At 38.9% G+C, this 22,049-nt stretch overlaps 1 pseudogene; it reads left to right on the top strand.

Annotated features, from left to right (window-relative positions):
- The first annotated feature begins 2,280 nt into the window (after positions 1-2,280).
- Positions 2,281-3,393, top strand: LOC135743655 (uncharacterized; annotated as a pseudogene).
- The last annotated feature ends 18,656 nt before the right edge of the window (positions 3,394-22,049 follow it).

Genomic DNA, 22,049 nt, shown 5'->3' on the forward strand with positions numbered 1-22,049 from the left:
TGCCCTAAACATTTTTTTTTTATATATCAAAACAGTTTTCTAGACTACCGCTCATTTCCATGTCAAGTTAGTGTTGAGATACACAGGTTGTGTGCGTGTCAGAAGAGGGAGGGGGGAGGGGAATCAACTTGCGACTGCAAGTCCCTTGCTCGCCTCGAGATATCCGATTCGGACGACAATACAGTTCCGCCATCCCCTTCGGCATCACCACGCCGGAGCTCTCGTATCCAAGCACGAGTATGTCCTTGGAACCAATGGCCCTCGGACAAAATTATTCACACTCTTGAGGATTTCGGTATTCCTGCAAGCAGCGACCTTTCACGCACAGACCTCATTCTCCTGGCTTCCAACACTATAGGCAACCCCCCGGCCGAACCAACGGATTCTTCTCCAGCGGCTAATACTACTCAAGCTCATCCCAAACCAGCAGCTAAGAAATGCACGGCTAAATCTTCTTCTCCTCAAGCCAAAAAACTCAAACTCCATTTCAGTCTGTCCCCTTGCCATCTGTCACGCCTCATTTTACACTCTCTACGGCGGTTGCCGCTCAAAGTTTCGGAAGGCCTTTTGTTCCACCCGCCGCCGTTACAGTGTCTCAAAAAATGAGATCTGACATAATTAATGGTAAGAACATCAATCTGGCTGCCTTACTGCTTCCGTCACCAGCAATCGATCGGCAAATGGTTGACTGTGGCGACGTGGCAGTCTATCTCAAAACTTCAGATCCCAGACTGCATCGCAACCTCTCGTTCTGTGAATTCGTCACGGCTTTCGGCACTTATAGAGATATCATGTGTCAGGTTTTTCCAGAACGCAGAGAAGAATTAGACATTTACCTGGCAATGCTGGCAGATCTTAACTTAAGATATGGGGGCACTTTGTTTTATGAATATCATAAATCATTTTCAGCCAAAGCCGCTTCGTTCGTTACACTCTTCAACACCAAACTGGACTGGTCCATTACTGACTCTGAACTTTTGGTTCGCCATTTCGGCGGTCAGAAAACTCTGGCTTGCGCAGTGTGCAGCTCGCACGGACACTCTGCACCTTTCCGCCCTAAGACACTGACTGCACGAGCTGCGCCCGCTGTCCATGGTGCTGACTCTGCACACGTACCAATAGACGTAAAGGGCCGTCCCATTATTGAATTTAATGGCATTCCTGTCTGTAATAATTTTAATGAATCTGTATGTACTTATTCAAAATGTAAATTTTCCCATGTTTGCAGCTCTTGCAAGGACCTGCATCCAAAATCTGTCTGCCCACGACGCTTCAGGCCTGCGACAAGAGGACAAGCGCCGCCTCACAAAAGATTCTGAACGATCACCTTTCTACTCCAATTAACATTACAACACTCTCAAGTTACCTCTCATCTCACCCTGATCCTTCGTTCATAGACTATTTAATTACTGGGCTTTCTCAAGGTTTCAGGGTTGGCGTCCTGTACCCAATGTCCACTTCTTATGTAGCTAATAATTTGCAGTCTGCCTTAACTGAACCTGATGTAGTTTCGTGTCTCGTGGCTAAAGAACTGAATAAAGGTTACCTTATCGGCCCTTTCAGCTCTCCTCCTTTTTCACCCTTCCATGTTAACTCTATCGGCATAGCCACACGTAAATATTCCAGAAAAAACGCCTGATTTTCGACATGTCGTCACCGCATTCTAACACTTTCACAAGTGTCAACGAATGCATTCCCTTAGAACCTTTCTCGCTTTACTACGCCTCAGTTGATAACGCCATTCATCTCATTAAAATAGCGGGACTTGGTGCATGCCTAGCAAAAGCAGAAATTACAGATGCTTTCAAAATTACTGTGGGTTCACACCAGCCGCGGAAGAGGCGGCAAAAACGCGTGAACCGCGTCCAGTTTGCCGCTTGAACATTTCGAGTTTACTCGCTTAATCCGCGCGTGAACGCCGCGCGTGAAATTCTAGTCATTCGAGAAATTCACGCGGAAATCCGCGTCATGGGAGGGGCTTCTGCGACTCCGCGGAGACTACACCACTCCGCTCGCTTCCTGTAATCACGTCACTACTACAGCAAGCTCCTGATTGGTTAACGCGGCGCGGAATTCCACCAAAGTTCAGATTTTCGAACTCGCGCGTTTCCCGCGGCAACGCTCAATTCGCGCGGAACGCTTCCGCGCATTCCGCGCCATCCGCGCCGCGGCTACCGCGTGTACTGCGCCGCAGGATGCCTAATCGCGTGTTTGCATTGACTTAGCATGTAAATCATCCGCGCTTGCCGCCTCTTCCGCGGCTGGTGTGATTGCACAGTTATGCCTATTCACCCTTATGATTGGCCTCTTTTCGGCATTAAATGGGAATCAAAATTCTATTTCGCAGTGAGACTCACTTTCGGCTGTAGAAGTAGCCCGCACATTTTTTATTGCCTGTCGGAAGCTCTGTGTTGGATTCTGTTGAACGTTTGCAATCTCCCCTTCGTGCTACACCTTCTAGACGACTTTCTGCTAATAGACATCCCTTCTTCACGTCGCTCTGTGCTTGATACCTTAAAGCAATTATTTTGTGAATTAGGCATTCCCCTGTCAAATGAGAAAACAATGGGTCCGTCTACCTCGATTGAATTCCTCGGCATCATTCTCGATTCGATAAAGATGCAAGCTTCACTCCCTATCGAGAAACTCGTCAGAATTAGGTCGTTCATCGAATCTTTTCTCGAGTGTCGAACCGTTTCTAAACACGACATGCTGTCTCTCCTGGGACATCTCAATTTCGCAATGAGAATTATCCCTCAAGGTCGCTCCTTTATTTCTCGATTGCTGACCTTGGCTCACTCAGTAGTTAACCTGACGGACACAATAACTTTAGACGAAGGGTGTGCTTCAGACCTCAGGTTTTGGTCACATTTGCTTAAGAACTGGAATGGTGTTTCCTTCTTTTATAATGACATTTCCGAATCATCTGCCGAACTAGAGCTTTACACCGATGCAGCCCCTTCAACTGGTTTTGGGGGATACTTTCAGGGGGAATGGTTTTCAGAGAAATGGCCTGCTGCATTCTCTCACTTAACTGTTACAGCTCCGTCGATTGCGTGTTACAAGTTATATCCTATCGCCGTAGCCAGCGTCCTCTGGGGTTCAGCCTGGTCACGTTAACGCATTACAATGTACTGCGATAATGTAGCCACTGTCGAAATCATTAACAAAGGTCGATCACATTGCCAGGCTATAATGTCTATTCTTAGACGTGTAACATGGCAATCCGTCATCAATAATTTCACAATTAAAGCCGAACATATCCCAGGAAAATCAAATGCCATTGCTGATGCTCTCTCTCGCTTTCGTTTACAGGCTTTCAGGCGGCTTTGCCCAGCAGCAAACGAGATTCCAACACCATGCCCGACACTGCCCAAAATCATCCTGGATTAGGTTCCCAATATAACCATCTGCTTAATTCTGCCAGATTTTATATTACACAAGGAGTAGCGCCATCTACTAGCAAAGCATACAGTTCCGCGTGGTCTTGGTTTACGACCTTCTGTTTCTCGTTTCATATCCCATTATTCCCCATTTTAATTTCAACTGTATGCACGTTCATAGTCAATTGCCATGAGTCAAGCGATCTTAAAATCGCAACTATACGTAAATTGCTGGCTGGCATCCAATTCCACGCACAATATTTTAATCCTGACTTTCCAAGTCTTTTTTCTACGCCCTCTATCCGGCTTCTATTAAGAGGCATAGAGAAAAGTATTCCTAAGATTCCCGACAAACGCCTCCCCATCACACTCGACTTGTTACACAGATTAGTTTCTTCCGTAACGGTCCATTCTCTGCTTATACCAATACCCTTTTAGAAACTGTGTTTTTAACAGCTTTCTATGGTTTTATGTGTTTAGGTGAACTCGCCTGCCACACACAACGTTTTAATCCAGCTAAGGGTTTGACATTTTCAGATTTATGTTTTTCACCCACCTTTTTTGCTTTATTTATTAAACACTCAAAAACAGATACCTCAGGATCAGGTGTGTCAATTTACATTTCAAAAATTGATAACCCTAATTGTCCCTTTACATCTATGATTCAATATCTCAAAGCCCGACCACGCACCCCTCATAACTCCCCCCTATTCATCCTTCCTAATGGTCTTCCTATGACAAAGCATTGGTTTTCATCTCATCTAGCTTCAGTTTTGGCATTGTGCGATCTCTCCCCTAAATTATATACCGGGCATTCCTTTCGAATTGGAGCTGCTACTACAGCAGCAGAATGCGGCATTCCAGACTCGACCATCAAAACGCTCGGCAGGTGGAACTCAACGGCTTATGAGACCTATATCATTTAGATTTTCTATATCATGATAGATTTTCAATAGAGGAGACAAAGCTCTCTGACTAAATCTAAAGTTAAAACATCTTAAACTGTGTTCCGAAGATGAACGAAGGTCTTCTGAGTTTAGAACGACATATGGGTGAGTCGTTAATGATATTATTTTCATTTTTTGGGTGAACTATCCCTATTCAGGAGCAACGCTGTTCCCTTTGGGGGCGGAGGCGAAAACACAAGCTTATACAGTATGTAAATATACACAAAGACAATGAGGCCCCCCGCTGCACGCTAGAATAAAAAAAACAAGCCGATTTCAACCGCAAAATGTATGCTTTAAATTTTTGTGCAAGAGTAGGCAGCTGTTGCAATATCTGCGGAAAACACATACAGAATCATTTACCAAACCAAGTTGAGGTGTTCTAAATAAAAGTATCTTCCATCAAACTCCTTCCGGTCTCCTTAATTTACATCCACACCAATGGGGAATACATTCTTTGACTATCTCTGTTTGCAATGATATTGCAGGAAAAGACTCCTCAATCTCAGATAATAATTTTTCAATCAAACAAACACAATGGATCCCAATCTCTATGACTTCCATAGAAATCCATCGGTCCATTGATCTAAGATGACAGATTTTATATAGAAACTGTAGGACTGTAGCCTGGTTAGCCAGACCTACATCAAGATGTAAGGTCTGGCAACTCTTCACACAAACGGCTCAATGCAAGGGGCGGGATATAAGGTTGTCCCTCAAAATGCCTCTGCACGCAATAGGATAGCGCTATGACGGATCAGAGCAACGAAGAAGGTGACGTAGTTACCGTAACCAGTCGGCAAAACTCCAAACACCTCTTTCTTGCTTAAAAAGGACTTCAGTAGGGTTTATTTGCTCTTCTCTCAAAGAAAAACATAAGTCTAAGTCCTCCAGAGTCGCGGCCAAAGCCGCTTCAAAAGATAGCTGTTCGCCAGCAGCAGCAGCCATTCTCTGTTTTCAAGTAGGAACCGTTGCAGCTCTGTCGTCATCATGTTAAGCCCGCCCCACAGACGCTACACACGATGTGATTGGCCTGACCAAATTTTGGTTTTTGGACCGGTTAAGTGTATTGTGAGTGCCTAGACTAAACCCTGGCAGCAAATATATTTTGCGGCCGCTAGGGTGCGTCTAGATTTCTAGGCTAGTAGGACTGTGGAGATACCCATAAAACACTAAAATCCCCAGGTGGTGCTGATAACCAGGACTCAACCTCCCTGTCTTCCTCTCCCAAATTCCAGATAACTAAGGGTCTACTGAATCTACCTAATGTATAGTTTGTATGTTGTGATGCTACTACGGTTTCATCTCCATGTTTGGTGTCCTTTTAAAGTCATGGTGCAATGGGTAAAAAGGTCTCATTTCTATAGACTGTTTCAGCAGTAACAACATAAACACACGGCTTTCATGGTCATCACGTAACTTCCGGTAAACTCCACGAAGAATAAATAACAAAGTATTTTTAAAGTAGTTTATTTATATAACAAGCAAAATAAACAACACGTAGATTACATGGGAACCCCAAACATTTGTTATTTTCGACAAGGTATTTGTTTAAGAGTTCAGTTTCAGCAACTAGTCAGACAATTAAAAAAACAGAAACCGGAAGTAAAGTTCACCGTATGTGTGCCCGATGAAACCGTCTATAATTCTAAGAGAAACTGTACCAAAGTTTAGAACTTTGACCCGGGTTTTGGTTTGTCTTTTTTCAGATTTCTACCAGCTATTTTGGGGTTAGGTGTCAGGCTCAGAGAAATAACAGAAGATCCCGATGCAGTAAACAGAAAGCTTCATTCAAATAATAATGTGTGTAAACAGAGACAATGGCATGTCTGGGCATAAAGCCACACCAGGACAGACGGCTGAGGAGGGGAGCACACACACACACACCGGGGAGGTGAACCACACACGTTCGGGCTCCGGCCAGACAGCGAACGGTGGGAGAGAGTATATGTGGGGGCCAGCCACAAAAGGCCAGGAACAGGGAGACAAACCGGCTACAGGCACTCGAGGCAGATGGGAAGAGGAGATCCTGCGGCGGGCAGTGAGAGAGAGAGCGTTAGTGGTGCTGAAGGGAGAAGCCGTGCAGCTTCAGTGCTGAAGGACCCTCCTGCTGGACAGCGGCAATGCCGTGGCGAGTGCGCGCTGCTGTAAGCTCAAAAGGCAGTCAATAAAGCAGGCAGGCAGTTAAGCAGGCAGATGGAGAGTGGGCCGTAACTGGAAAATGAGAAACAGTTTCTGAGAGCCGTCGAGTAAACAAAGTCCACAGAAATACTCCTGGGTAGCATAGAGCACAGACTGGGGTAGGAGAGATTAAATCCAAAACTGGAAACAGAGACAGGACAGGACAGGACAGGACAGGACAGGACAGGACAGGACAGGACAGGACAGGACAGGACAGGTAACTAGCAGAACTAGTAATTTGGCGAGTACACACAATGTTACAAACACGTGCATAGACAAACGGACTTGCAACGACACACTAAACACACAGGGATTAAATACACAGACCAGAAGAGGGGAAAACAAGCAACAGGTGAGGAAGACGAGAGGAGGCAATCACACTGAACAGGAACACCTGTGAGGGAAGCACACGTGAACCTGTAAAACAAACACAAACACAAGACAACCACAACACTAACAAGACAAAACGCATAAATATATTTACATATATATAAAATATATACAAAAATATATACACACATAAAAACAGAACACTAGACAAAACAAGACATAAAAACAGACTAGAAAATGCAAGGGAGCGGGGAAAAAGTCACAAGACACGGGAAAAACGTGGTCTGATATGACAATACCAAAACCACGTTCTCCCACACAAAACATTGTACTGTCAGGACCCTGCCACACACAACTAGATATAATTACCAAACAAGATTATGGCAGAGTCCTCACATTAGGAAGAACCAATAAATATAATGACCAAATAGTTTTCTAAGAACATGAAGCAGTGTATTTGTCCATGTTTGTGTACAACAGGTTCCAGTTACACAGAATTAAACATAATGATGCAAACATAAAAAAAATAATGTCCACATATGTGAACATCCAGGTCTGAGGAGGTTAAGGCATAATCTGTACTCCTGCTACCCAAATAGCAGACAGAGTCGTTCTGAATGTGGCCTCATGATGGCACTGCTGGCATGATGCTGGCACTGGCATGCAACATGTCAAACCAAGTATGGGCCTGGTGTGGCAATAATGGCACTGGATCCAAGATGGCAGACAACATGACCAGTTGTGGGTAGGAGGTATGTGGCCCATATCAGTCTAGTGATTGTAAGCCAAATTTGATTGTAAGCCAAATTTGAAATACTGTGATTTACAATAAATAATGATAAGAATTTAAGGATTCTTAGGGGCTTTTTAAATCTTCACAGAAAAGAGAGAGACCATAAGTTATGTTGTGACTTAAAACACTCCAACTTAAGTTAAGATAGTGTTGTCACCATTTGCCTAAAAAGTGAATAAATGTTTTATTTAGCTCTTCTTGATGTTATTAACAGTGTTTCCTTCCTTTATGTGCTCTGTGGCTGTTTCTTTATTATTTAAAGTACTTCATTTCAAGTCATCTTAAATAAAATGTTTTTAAAAAAATGCTCACCCGCTGGTGTTACGAATGAAAATGTCCCTTCGCGTCCTTCCGGTCGACAGAGGGCACCTTCAGAGTTTTAGTTTGTGTTCTCACACTGTCAGAAATAGGGGTACAGTAGGGGTCCATTTCTGTCCCCCAAGGTACAATCTACACAAAAAAGTACCCCATAAGGCTCATTATTGGACCTCCAGGTACATGTGTGTACCTTTTTGAGGGTCAAAAAGGTACATATTTGTTCCCCAAGCATTAAAAGGTAGATATTTGTACCATTTCTTTTAAAGGATAAGGTACAATGTTAAGAGACAGCCTCTTGCCATTTTGTTTATTTGTTTTTCTAGACAACTTTTTATGCAGCAGTATAAGCATAAAATAAAAGGCACACACGAGAGTGTAACTCACTAAACTGTATTGACAACAGAGCAGCCAAACTAGCCGCAAGCCAGCAACAAGGCATAAGCAATCGACTGTCGATCGCATGATCCATTACATCCTGTAACAACAACTGCTGTAAATCTGGTCAATAAAGTAAGTAACCATTGTGTCAATTTTTGTTTCCTTTAGTCGGGCACATGGGTCTTGAAGTAGTGTTAGTTTTCTTCTGTTCATTGACAATGTGTTTAATTTTTAATTTTAATGAAAAAAAGGTAATTTCACTTAATAAAAACTGTAATATGAACTCAAAAACTGCAATTGATTTACCATTACTTAAACTGAATAAATACTGAATAACTTAATCCCTTACACCAGAAGAAACGCGCTTTTATTTTGACACGCGCCATCCCCCCACATCTCACGGTCGGGGTCGAGTTTCACAGAGCAGGAGGACAACACGACAGACATGAAGAGCATTAACAGGTAAGCACTGGAAACTCCTTCATCACCTTTAAAGCATTTTAAAACTTTAAAAATGTGTTGTTTGTCGTGACTCTTCATTTTAATACTGATTCGGTTACGGTAATTTGTGTAAAGTTGTATACGACGAGACAACGCGACATTGACACAGCACTTTAGCACTTTTTTTACATGAGCAGGTTAATGTGCATTAAATACACCACAGTTCTGTAAGTGGAGAAATAATTTATATTTATGTGTGTTTTCTCACAGTTTAGTTTGAATCTCTCTCAGTCAGGGGGGAGATTAACTGACAGACTGTCTAACAATACTCTCTACAAAACAGTCATTTACCCAGAAACTTTTTTAAGGTAACGTTACCACATTTATTAATGTATTTATTGTGTTGTGTGAGTACACCACAGTTCTGTAAGTGGAAAATTAATTCATATTTGTGTGTTTTCTCACAGTTTAGTGCAAACGTTTCCCGCGCAAGTTTGAATCTCTCTTAGTCAGGGGGGAGATTAACTGACAGACTGTCTAACGTTACTCTCTACCAAACAGTCATTTACCCAGAAACCTTTTAAAGGTAATGTTACCACATTTATTAATGTATTTTTATGTTGTTTGAGTACACCACAGTTCTTTAAGTGGACAATTAATTCATTTTTGTTTGTTTTCTCACAGTTTAGCACAAACGTTTCCCGCTCAAGTTTGGATCTTTACCATTGAGGGTGGCTGACTGTTCTCAACCAACTATCATTCACACGCAAAAACTTTAAAGGTACCACATTTATTTATGTTGTAAGTATACCACAGTTCTGTCAGTGGAAAATGTATTCATGTTTTTGTGTTTTCTCACAGATAAGTATGAACGTGCCCAGAGCAGTTTTCGATCTTTACCATTAAGGAGGCTGACTGACTATCCTCTACCACCCGTCATTAACACAACAAAAACTAAAGAAATGTTACTCCATATGGACCTATTCATTTACTCATTATGCTGTGAGTACACCACAGTTTTATCAGTGAAATGTTGTTTGGTTTAAAGAACAGCACACTGATTTTGTTTTAAAATATTCCTGTTTGGACCGTCTGTTAAAGTCATAAAGGAATGGTTGATATATTTCATAAGGAAAGTTTAAATGTAATTTTAGGTTTTTTAATGTTGTGAATTTGGAATGAACAGCACACTTCTGTTTTATATCTAAACCTTTTGTAAAATAAATGATTGTTCAATAAACTCACTGTGTATTTTATCTTTTCTGTTATCATTTGGTCAATAAAGTGTTCAATCTTGGGCAGTTGTAGCCTAGTGGTTAGAGTGCTGGGCTTGTAACCCGAGCGTTGCCGGTTTGAGGCTCACGACTGGCGGGTTGCGACTGTGGTGCCCTTGAGCAAGGCACCTTAACCCTTATTGCTCCCCGGGTGCTGCAGGGATAGCTGCCCACTGCGGGTGTTTGTGTGTTCATGACTTGCAGTGTGTGTGTTCACTATTCACTGGATGGGTTAAATGCAGAATTCACAAGTATTCACTTCATTTTTTTATACTAATGTTTAAAGTTTACCTTTACTCTAAACGATTGGCTAAACCAACACAAATATATTGAGTCATATGCACTTATAATTTAAAGTTTACAGTACTTAGATATATGTATAAGTTTTAAAACTAAAATATTTAAAAATAAATGGAGTGTACCTTGTCAAAGCCAATTTTGTACCCTTTTTGAAGGGTCCATATTTGTACTGTTAAATAAAGGTACAAAATTGTCACCAATCTGCCAAGGGTACAAAAACAAGCCATTGTACCCCTAATTTTGGATTGGAATTTTGGATTACTGATTTGTTATCTGCCTGCCCTGATCTTTGCCTGTTCCTGGATTCCCGATTGTTCTCTGCCTGCCCTGACCCTGCCTGCCTGTTTATGAGTTTGGATTATCCCTGTTTGTTTGTTTCACTGTGTCTCCAATAAAACTGCAATTGGATCCTCTGTCTCAAGACTCCTTGTTACACCTGGGGATTTTAATATTTTATGGGTATCTCCACAGTCCTACAGTTTCTATATAAAATCTGTCATCTTAGATCAATGGACCGATGGATTTCTGCAGAAAATCTAGTCATAAATATTGGGATCCATTTGTTTGTACGATTGAAAAATTATTATCTGAGATTGAGGAGTCTTTTCCTGCAATAACATTGCAAACAGAGATAGTCAAGAATGTATTCCCTATCGGTGTGGATGTTAATTAAGGAGACCGGAAGGAGTTTGATGGAAGATACTTTTATTTAGAACACCCGAATTTGGTATGGTAACTGATGCTGTATGTGTTTCACAGATATGGCAACAGCTGCCTACTCTCAGACAGTTTAGTTTCATTTGAGGAGTTAACTGATGTTGTTAATCCAAAAAGGGCAGCTGCAATTTGATGGACTATCAGTGAACTTTTATAAAGTTAAAAGAAGTTAACAGTCAAAAAGTCTATTCCCCCCCCCCCTTTTCTCTCTGTCTCTTTCCACAGGTTTGCCTCTTTTTTTCTTTATGATCAAATAAACAATCATTTATGTCTGTGTCTCTAGGGCATTTATAACTAATGTTTATATTTATATACTTATCCGATCAGTTAAAATTCAATTCATTTTTTTTTTCAATTCAATTTATTTATATAGCGTTTTATTTATTGTTTAATTGTTTCAAAGCAGCTTTGCATTAAAGGGGACATTCCATGAAAATCTGACTTTTTCCATGTTTAAGTGCTATAATCGGGTCCCCAGTGCTTCTACCAACCCAGAAACATGAAAAATAGCAACCCTGTAACTTTGTTTTGGTAAGGCTCTCTCTGCAAGCATGTGAATAAATAGGTAATGCGGATTTCGCTCCCCCCATGACGTAAGTAAGGGATCTGATTATAATGATACCGCCCCTTCATCAGCGCTATCCAACCATGAACGGCCTCGCGAGTGTGATAGAGAGAAAGAATGACAGACAGCACGACGCATTTGTATTCCCTCAAACACAAACAGGAGCCTACAATCTTATAACTTGTAGTTTTATTAATATTTCTAAAGATTGAATTAACGTTCTAAAGGATTAACCTTACCTTAGTGCAAGAGAGAGAGCGAGTGAGCGAACGAACGAGAGAGAGAGAGAGAGAGAGCAACGCGACGGTTCGTTTTCAAGTATGTTGTTCAATATGTTTCTCTGAAGTTTATATGAATGAACACGAGGATTAATGCACTGCACGAGACAGAGTGAGTGAACAACGCGTATTCACTATCATACACAATAAGCATAAATATGTTGTTTAATGTTTCTCTCAAGTTTCAAATGAATACGAGGAGTTACAAGATAGAGAGTGAGAGACTGACAGAAACGCGAATGTGTTCAATATGTGTACACAATAAACTTAAAAATGTCATTTGATCTGTTTCTCTAAAGTTTAAGCACAAAAACGTGTTGTTTTATTACAGATCATTTAAATGTGCTTGTGTGGTTTGGTCAAAAAGTAAACTTCTGAGTGTTTGTGGAAGTGTATTTTATTTGTAACATGCAGAAAATCATTGTGCCTGTTTAAAAGCAGCATGAGACCTAAAAGTCTTTATTTTTATTCCACAATGTTCCCCATCTGCTTATAAACATGTATTTAGTATGCATAAAACAGTTGATTGACTTTTTAAACTTGTTCAAATATATAATGCTTAACATTGCTCACTAACTTCTTTCGTGAGAGAATCTTCCTCGATGCTCTGTCATGTCTACGAGCGCTTGAGACTCCGCCCACCTGAGCAGCTCGTTTGGATTTAAAGGGATACACACAAAAACGGTGCATTTTTGCTAAGACCCATAAAGTGCCTATTTTAACATGCCACAATAAATTACCTATATGGTATTTTGAGCTAAAACTTCACATATGTACTCTGGGGACATCAAAGATTTATTTAATTTCTTAAAAACGTCTTGTGGAATGTCCCCTTTAATAGATGCAGGAAAAAACACAGAAAAATCATAAAACATAAGCAGCAGAATACAGTGGTTAACCATACTGGCAAGCATAGGAAAAATTTAATGTATGTAAGAGGGTGCAAGTTAAGCCAATGTCAGAAAAAAATCCCTAGGAAAAAACCCTGTGGGCGAAAAGTCCTAGGAGGGGAAAAAGCCATTGGAAGAGAGCCAGACATAGCTGATTCTACACTGTAAAAAATCCAATTAATGAAATGTTGGACGGGCAAAAATATATAAGTTAAACCATTTTTTTTGTTAGAGCTAGTTGAGAAGACATATTATTTTAAGTCTAGATAAATCTGTGTTTAAAACATTAAATGAATGGTTATTTTCAAATCCAGTCAACATTCAGAATGGCTAATGTTGACTGAACTAATTAAGACAAATCAGGTAAATATGTGGAGTTATGACAGCTATGTTTCCTGACAACAAAATGCTCCTAATATTACTGTTATTTGGTCACAAAATGTAATTGTAAGAGTTGTTCAGGCGTGAATGTATGTGCTTAAAGTTTAAATATGAGGTCGGTTAATAAAGATAGCGTCTATTTAAAAATGTGCTCGGACACTTTCGGACGGAGCTCCATATGAGCTCAATATGAGCTCCAGAAAATCACCGGGGCTTAAGCGCTCACACCCCGCCCAGCGCAGCCTCGCCTCAGCAAGCGCATCAGAAATCGACTGCTGGCTCTGATATCTCTGTGGCGTTTAAACGTGATTTAATTCATTTTAATTTCTCATACTTAAAAATGAAAGGGTTATGTTTTAAATCATATTTTAGGATTGCACTTAATTGAAATGGCTGTTGAGTGATGTTTCATATCTTTTACATTTGTTATAACCGGACTGCATGCGAATTTGAACTTCAGAGCTGAAGGAGCGGGTGGAGAAATAGTCCCAATATTTTTACAACCTTAAATAAAACTTCTAAATATACCCGTGCCTGTACCCGTGTGCACGCGCACATGCGCGCAACCCGCTCGCGGCGCGTGTGTGTATATACAGTATGTGCGTGAGTTTTTAATTTAAAATGTCTTAACTCGGAAGGATCTGGATCACAGGTCATTTCATCTGAGATCAATCCGCACCTAACAGCAGGAATCACTCACTGTTTTACACAAGGACACAAGTCATCAGCCGTTTCCTCAAGTTCACGTCAGGTAAGTGTTTGTAAATAAATGTTAATTTTAGACTATATTAATTGGCAAAGACGCAAATACTCGACGTTTTTGTAAACATATAAGTTATATAAAGGTGTGTTATGTTATGTGTCCGAGTTAAAGTGGAGCTATTTTAGTTAAGTTTACCGGACAGGGTTTATTACTCCATCTTAATTATAATTGGGACATTTTTACAAACAAACCTTATAAAATACAATACTGGCGTGCATTTTGAGACAAAACAATAGCACTCATATGTTAAGAGATGTCAGTATTTTAGTCAGTGATAAGTCCTGTCCGAGAAAACCGCCCAATAGTGTTTAATTCAATTACGTGTGATGTCTGAGGGAAATTTGGCAATTTTAGGGTATAAAGTCTTTCACCGTCAAGCTTTATTATATTAAACATGTATTTATGTATGTGTGTGTGTATTTATATTCCTCTGTTTATCAAACCAGAGCGGTGATGATGTGGAGAGAGGCAGACCAGAGATACATGGCGATAGAAGTTCTTCTTAATGGCCCTTAAGATGTTCTGAGTGACTTTGGAGTGCTTTTGGACTGTTTTATGCTTTCCATTTAGAGAAGATTTAATTCTGTATGTTCAGTCTGTATGATAAGTGAATAAAGCTTTTGTTTTTATGTGACTGAAGTTAATTATTTGTTAACAACACCAGCATAAATTATTTGATTAATAATTTTAAAAAGTTTATTAAAAATTCCCAAATAATAAATATTAATTGAAGTAACACATAAAACATTGAGTAAATACTTAAAATTTAATTGACAGAGTCTTTGCTGTAAGTTTTTAAAGATTCAACTGATTAAAACATTTTAGTTGAATGAACTATAAAGCTAGTTGAGCAAACATACTTTTTTATATTTGAGTCAAAATTGGGCCAACTAAAAAACATCAATCCAGGTAACACTTTGGAGTCAGAAATTGAGTGAACGTAAAATTTCTGTGGAACTAGTTACTAAAAAATAATTCATTGAGCCAACAATTAATTTTTTACAGTGTATAGAGGATATATGTAACACAGTCTCACCCCATGTCGTCAATATTTGACGCACTTGACCATTCGTCAATATGTGACGCGGAGGGTATACCTTTCGCGTCATTTTTTGACGAACTGGGGACTTCAATACTATTACGTCCGTTGCATTCTCTTCTCCTATTTTCTTACCATTTTCGCGTCGGTTTAGGGTTAGATTACGCAAAATTAAACAGTGTACGCAAAATTAAACAGTGTACGCGAAATTAAACAGTTGTCACCTGGCGTTGGGGTTAGAAACAGTTGTCACCTGGCGTTGGGGTTAGAGTTAGGTTTGGGTAGGGATGTCATTATGTAAATCTAACCCTAAACCGACGCAAAAATTGGTAAGAAAATAGGAGAAGAGAATGCAACGGACGTAATAGTATTGAAGTCCCCAGTTCGTCAAAAAATGACACAAAAGGTATACCCTCCGCGTCACATATTGACGAATGGTCAAGTGTCGTCAAATATTGACGACATGGGGTGAGACTGGGTTGATATATAACATATATTACCAATAAAATATGAATAAAAAAATTAAATACATGTATATATACACAGATAAGTAGATTAGATGGGGCAGCTGGTGGTCGTTGGTCTGACATTGGCTTGGCATCACGTTCAAGGAAGGACAGTAGATCAGTGGCGTGATGACCTCCACGGCAGCCGGAACTGGGTCTGTTGGTCCCATTGTCCTCGGGAATGAGGATGAAATGCAAGTGTCACACAGTATTGTGGTTTATAATATGCTTGGTTCCAGATAGACTAGCTATTGAGGGAAAGTATATTTACTATACAAATTATGTAAATGCTTTGTTAAATAGTAATGTCTTTAGTTTAGACTTAAATTGATCGACTGTGTCTAATTCCTGAACGTTTTTTTTTTTGGCAAATCATTCCAGAGTTTAGGGGCTAAGTAGGAAAAGGATCTCCCACCTTTAGATACTTTTGATACTTTAGTAATAATTGGATAATGGATAAGACACTCGCCTTTGGTGTGAGAGACCCGGGTTCGTACATAATTTGTTTATAATATATATGAATCATTTATTTTACTGAAAGGTGGGAAAATAAATTTTTTATATAAAAAAAAATTGTTTTGTTTTGCACATATAATAAATAGCAAGGGATTATTCATGCACACAACCAAAGAAAATGCTGTGAATGGACTCATTTTGTAGAGTAGGACCTAAGATAAAAGATTGTGTAGCATTTGTGGCTATCTGTGTTATCTGAGGCAGTTCACACTCAAGTTTAATATACGTTTACAAAAGACAATTTTTACATCATTATCCATTCAACGATTGTTGGATATGTAATTTCATTTGATATAAGACTTGCCCATGTTTGTCATACTTGAAAAATATGAAATATGTTAATATTAAATCATATAATAATTTGGGGGGGTGATAGTGTAAATTAAATGTAAATAAGTTTCTTACAGTAAAATATATCTCAAAGTGATGCATATCTGCAGAAAGTAGAGATTCAAAGCTTTCAAACAATATCTCATATGTGGTGCTGGGGTCCATGACAGACCATTACAAATTAAAGTAATATTTTATATTAAGTCATAATAATTAATTTTTAAACACAGAGTTAAACAGGATTTATAAGTGCTTTAGCACATCATTACATGGATATCTTTTTCTCCACTTCTTCATTATTACGTTCAGAGATTTTGTTAGATTTGTCAGTTGATTTCAGTAAATTGCTGTTTTTGACTACTTGCAGACTAATCAGTGAAAGATATCAGAGAGGACAGCTTTTGAATAGTTCTCACAATACACAAATGTTGTACGTCGGTCACTCTGCGCAGAAATGCATGAAGTCGAATGCAGCTGCTTGTAATAACTTGATCCTGATTGGCCAGTGTGACATACAAACACCATGCAATAAACATGCTTGTTTACTTGTCAGTCTTGCAGCATGCATTAGCTTCTTTTGTCCAGTGAGAGATGCAAAGATATGAAGTTTGACTAAGAAAATTACATTTAATTACAATGCCCACTGACCCATAAAGCCCACGGCCCATGGGGAATCTCCCGGTTGTCCCAATGGCCAGTACATGCCTGCTACACATAGAGTATGCAGTTTCAGATGCAGCCTTTGTCTCTTGCACGGTTGCACCTGTCACAAGAAGTGATTTTGTTTCTTATATTTTGCAATTTGTGTGACTACATTCCTAAAAATAAAGGTCAAATTCATTGATCAATCACCTTAATAGGCGTGTCTTTCATGGCAATTATAATTATGGATGCTATCTGGTGTTTTAGAATTTGACTGAATAAAACCAGACAACTCTCACAGGATTTGTGCACAATGACTAGAGAGTAAATTTCCTTCTTCACTTATTGTGCAGTATTGCTGTCAAACTGAGCGTACTCTTATGCTCTCTTAACACTGGTGTCTTGTTGAAGATGCTGAAATAAACAATGAAGTTTAGTTTGCCGGCTTCGGTTGATTGGCTTTAGAGAAAATTACCACAGAGTTCTTAGATGTTTGAATGGTGACAGCTGTTTTCTTTTACACACAGTTTGCATGTCTTAGATTTGAATTGCACACACAGCACTTACTGCAACAATGCCAAAAACTGTTATTTAAGGTTGCCTGCCATCTCTCTTTATGGTTTACTGGCTAAATTGTAAAATTTGAGTTCATTTTGCATGCTGAATCTTTCTCTTCTGTATTTCCTCAAAATGTCAATTTCTGTCAAAATCATTCGTGTTTACTTGTGTCATTTAAATCTATTGAGAGAAGTGTCTTCAATGCACCACAGAATAAACAGGGCTGATGAACTTTACCTGATTCAGTATTGAGAAGTCAAAGAGTATATCAGTATGTGCTCCCTTTATTCAGAGATGTTCATGAATACATGGAAATGTATTTAAAGGGCCCATGTCACAGGACTTTTTTAAGATGTCAAAAAAATCTTTGGTGTTCCCAGAGCACATATGTGAAGTTTTAGCTCAAAAAACCATATAAATAATTTATTATAGCATGTTAAAATTGCCACTTAGTAGGTGTGTGCAAAAATGTGCCGTTTTGGGTGTGTCCTCTAAAATGCACATGAGCAGATGAAGTGCAAACACTGATTACAACGATGGTGGTTTGTTGAAATTGAAACTCAATTGTTCTGTGAATTATTTTCTCTCTGCAATAAATGGCAGTGCTGTGGTTGGATTAAGGGGTTGTATTATTATAATAAGAGCTCCTTATGACATCATAAGGAGAGACAAATTTCAACGACCTATTTTTCATGTGCTTGTAGAGAATGGTTTACCAAAACTAAGTTACTGGGTTGATCTTTTTCAAATTTTCTAGGATGATAGCAGCACTAGGGACCCAATAATAGCACTTAAACATGGAAAAAGTCAGATTTTCATCCCATGGCCCCTTTAAAATAAAAATACTGTGTGGGGAAATTTATTTAAATTCAAATACAGTATTTGGAACAAGACAGAATACATGTGAAATTGGTCATCCAGTGCTTGGCCAGGTGAAAGTTTAAACAAAACGCTTCATCTACAAGAGAAACAGCAGCTGCACACTGAATCCACCTCTTGCCGTGTCCCGTGTAAAAGAGCCTTTAAGCCAAAAGTGTTGTCAGCGTTAAAGTCCATTTCAGAGCGTGCACACAAAAAATTGCCTGCAAAGGTGAATTTGAATTTCCTTTTACTGCATACTGCACTTATAATAACACAAAGCACATCACATGCTGTTAGTCATTTGCCTCCATGCTTCTTTTTCCACTCCAACATTACAGTAATTCCTGGCCACAGTAAGATGCATGGATATCGTTTACCCCGATAGACCTATTTATGTTAACGAATTAATTCACACTTTATATTAACGCTACGATATGTTTTGTCATATCACCCAGCCCTAACATGCTGCTTTAAACACATCTGAAGCTAGTTCATAAAAACATCCAATTAACCGTTTTATCATAAGTCGCAAAGGACTACGTCACGTTTATTTATAAAATGATTTCACAAAATCCAAGCCAAAGAACAGACATTTTTCTGGAAAGGAAAGTTATTCAACTGAACAATAGCACACAGTCACAGAACAGCAGGTTGAATAAATGTCCGTATGTTAACGTAACATTATCAGTTATTTACACGATACACAATAGCATACAGAACATACCCATAAGGCTAAATAAATTAAATAAACAGAACCCAATGAGCATCAAGTTTGCAGGCTCATCATTCCACATCACTGAATCCATTAAATTACATAAATACAGGAGCAGCATATAGCGGACTCTCGCGGCTGTAGACGGTTATGTTGTCTTTTGGTTCATGTAGGTCAAAATTAATTCATACTGACTTACAAGTCGTGCCTGACTATAAGTCACAGGAGCAGTCAAATATATGAACAAAAGTGAGACTTATATTCCGGAAACAAGTTAATTTTTCCATATGTTGGTGCTCAGTTATAACTAAAGGCAAGACTAGTCGTGCGTAAGCGCATAGGTTATCTGTAGCCTGTGCGTAGGTCTGCCTATTTTACATGAATAAACAACCATAGTCACCTGATGATCTTCTCCATCAGATGTAGAAATCAAGCCTGGCACTTAAACGAGTAAAGTCCTTATTTAAATGTGCAGTTTTGCATTTGTTCCTGATTTGTTTTTAAAATAAGACTTAAAATAACAGATGATGTTTTTCTGGAGGTCAAATGATGTGAAATTATCTCATGAAACTATCAGTGATGTTGTGAGGAGGGAGGAGACTGAAATTCAAGCAGACAAAGTGATGAATTGGATTTACTGAAGAGTAAAGAAGATTTCTTTTGTTCAGTAATCTCTCTCTTGTCTGTTTAAGGATCTTTTCATCAGTCAGTGATGGAGAAACTCATTCATCTGATTTTAGTTTGTGGTGAGTACAGCAGCTGACACACATCATGATGATGTTAAAACACAAGATCTTAACATTATAGTTGCTGTGTTTCTTCTTTCATATCTTTAATACTGCTTTTTAAAAGTTGACAATGAAAGACTTTTTGTATAAACTTAATTTAAATGTTTTTAGATGTCAAATATTATCAAATATATTAAACACTTTCTTTTTTTCAACAGTTCTCATTTCCATTCCAGAGAGTTTAGAAGGTAACACGTTTATGATATTTCAAACAAATGTAAAGTCATGTAAAGTTGTAAATGTCTTTAGTTAGATTACAGCATAATTTCTGATCATTATCTTCTGGTGTTCGGTTATTTTAGGGCTTTCTTAATGTTTATTCTGCCCTACAAAGGCAAAGGCAGTAACTTCGTTTTTGGTCGAAAATAAGTTATTGATATTTTTGGGACATTCAAGACCTCCTTTATCGTGTGGATAAGTATCTTGAGTCCATTTTGTTGTTTTTTCAAGGAAATTTAAATCAAGAAGAAAATAACTGACTACTAAAGTCACTAATAGGCGGCCAACTATATATGAAAAAATACACCTACCCCTAAAAAAATTCTAACAAAAGGTTTCTCAGCTGTTTTTTGTAGTATTAGGTGTCCTTAATAACATACTAAAAGTTTACCAAAGTTTGACCACTAGAAAGGTGTACTTTTCAAGAAGGCGTCCAAGACAGACAGGAAGCCCTTAAATTATCCTAACTCCTTCATTATTTGACCTAGCCAAGTAATCTTGGTGTCTAACCCCATGAATTATGGGTCTATGAATCCATTGGACTTGCCTAAATTGCGCTGACATGATAACATACTTATGGAATACATGATTTTGTGAGATTACTGTAAGGTTTTATCTTTGTTTGGGGTGAACCAGAGATGCAAACGATGTAGCCTATGCCATGTAACTCCTACTTAATATGTGTTTTTAGACACATACCCTTTTCTTGCTTAAACCCAGACTTGACATTCAATGTAAAATGTATTGCCCCAAAAAATTACTTAAATTGGAGTTGTGTAACTTTGATCATGAACAACTCGAACAGAGGCCTATGTGTGAGCTCTCTAAAATGGCTATTCATTTCAATTTGAATAAGGTATTACATATGTAATGCATCCTCTATAGATGTTTTTGAGTATAAAAGTGGCATTATACTAAACCTAACAAAACTAAACTCACAATTGTTAGCAATTAAGAAGATGGTGAAAGAGAATACTGAAATTTGATATTGCTTGCCTCATTAAAATGTTGTTGGCAGCACAGTGTATTCCATTTTGCTCAAACAAAATACATCCTTGACTACTTAAACCACACACCCTCACCCAGATTGGTTGATGGAAATTGGTGAACTGGTGCCGGAACAGAAGAAATCTTCTAGCTCATTTTTGGGGGCTTTTTCATTGCGTACAGCAGTGGCGAACCGTGGGTACTTCAGCTGGGCCTTCAAAATATGCAATGAAGTGCAAATGCCTCTCCATCCATAATACTAGGCTATTCGTATTTCATTAAATCATACAGTGAACGTTTAAAAATTCTAAGCATGCAAAGTTAAATTACAGAATGGGCATTGTCTGCCTTTAAATGCCGTTTTAAAGTTTAAAATTACTTTAATCTAACTGATAAACACAAATACAGACTCTGCTGCTCTGTAATGACAGGGGCTCTGTAAATTTGCATTTAACAAGCTTAAATTATGTTCTTTAATTAATTTTTTGGAAATATATATTTAGCTGTAGGTTACCTTGTTAATCTTTTTCATAAGGGTAAATATAGCACCCTTGTGGCTTATAACTGTTGTTATAAGATATCCAGGGCTCGCAAAATCTCTAGCCCGAGCCCCGAGGGCTACCAAAATGCATCTCCGCCCTGTCCATCGGGTATAGCGGGGAAAAAATATTTGAATGTTTTCGCATTCTCTCAGATTTAGTTAGGAAATTATATTGTATGTAATTCGGCGTCGTCTGTCAGTCATTACTATCCTCACGTAACAAGTGAAACTGTCAGGAAGTAAAAGTATAATTAAACCCATTATTTTTCTCGCTCGTGTTCGCGTCATATGCACAGGCTCCTCTGCACGCGCTTCTCCCGGCTGTGCTCTTCACGAGTACGCGCTTAAGTAATTTCGTTTTTACCTCAGCCCTATCAAGCTAACCACAACGTCAATCACGTTTTCCGCCAT

This window comes from Paramisgurnus dabryanus, chromosome 2, assembly GCF_030506205.2.
Source record: "Paramisgurnus dabryanus chromosome 2, PD_genome_1.1, whole genome shotgun sequence".
NCBI lineage: Eukaryota > Metazoa > Chordata > Actinopteri > Cypriniformes > Cobitidae > Paramisgurnus > Paramisgurnus dabryanus.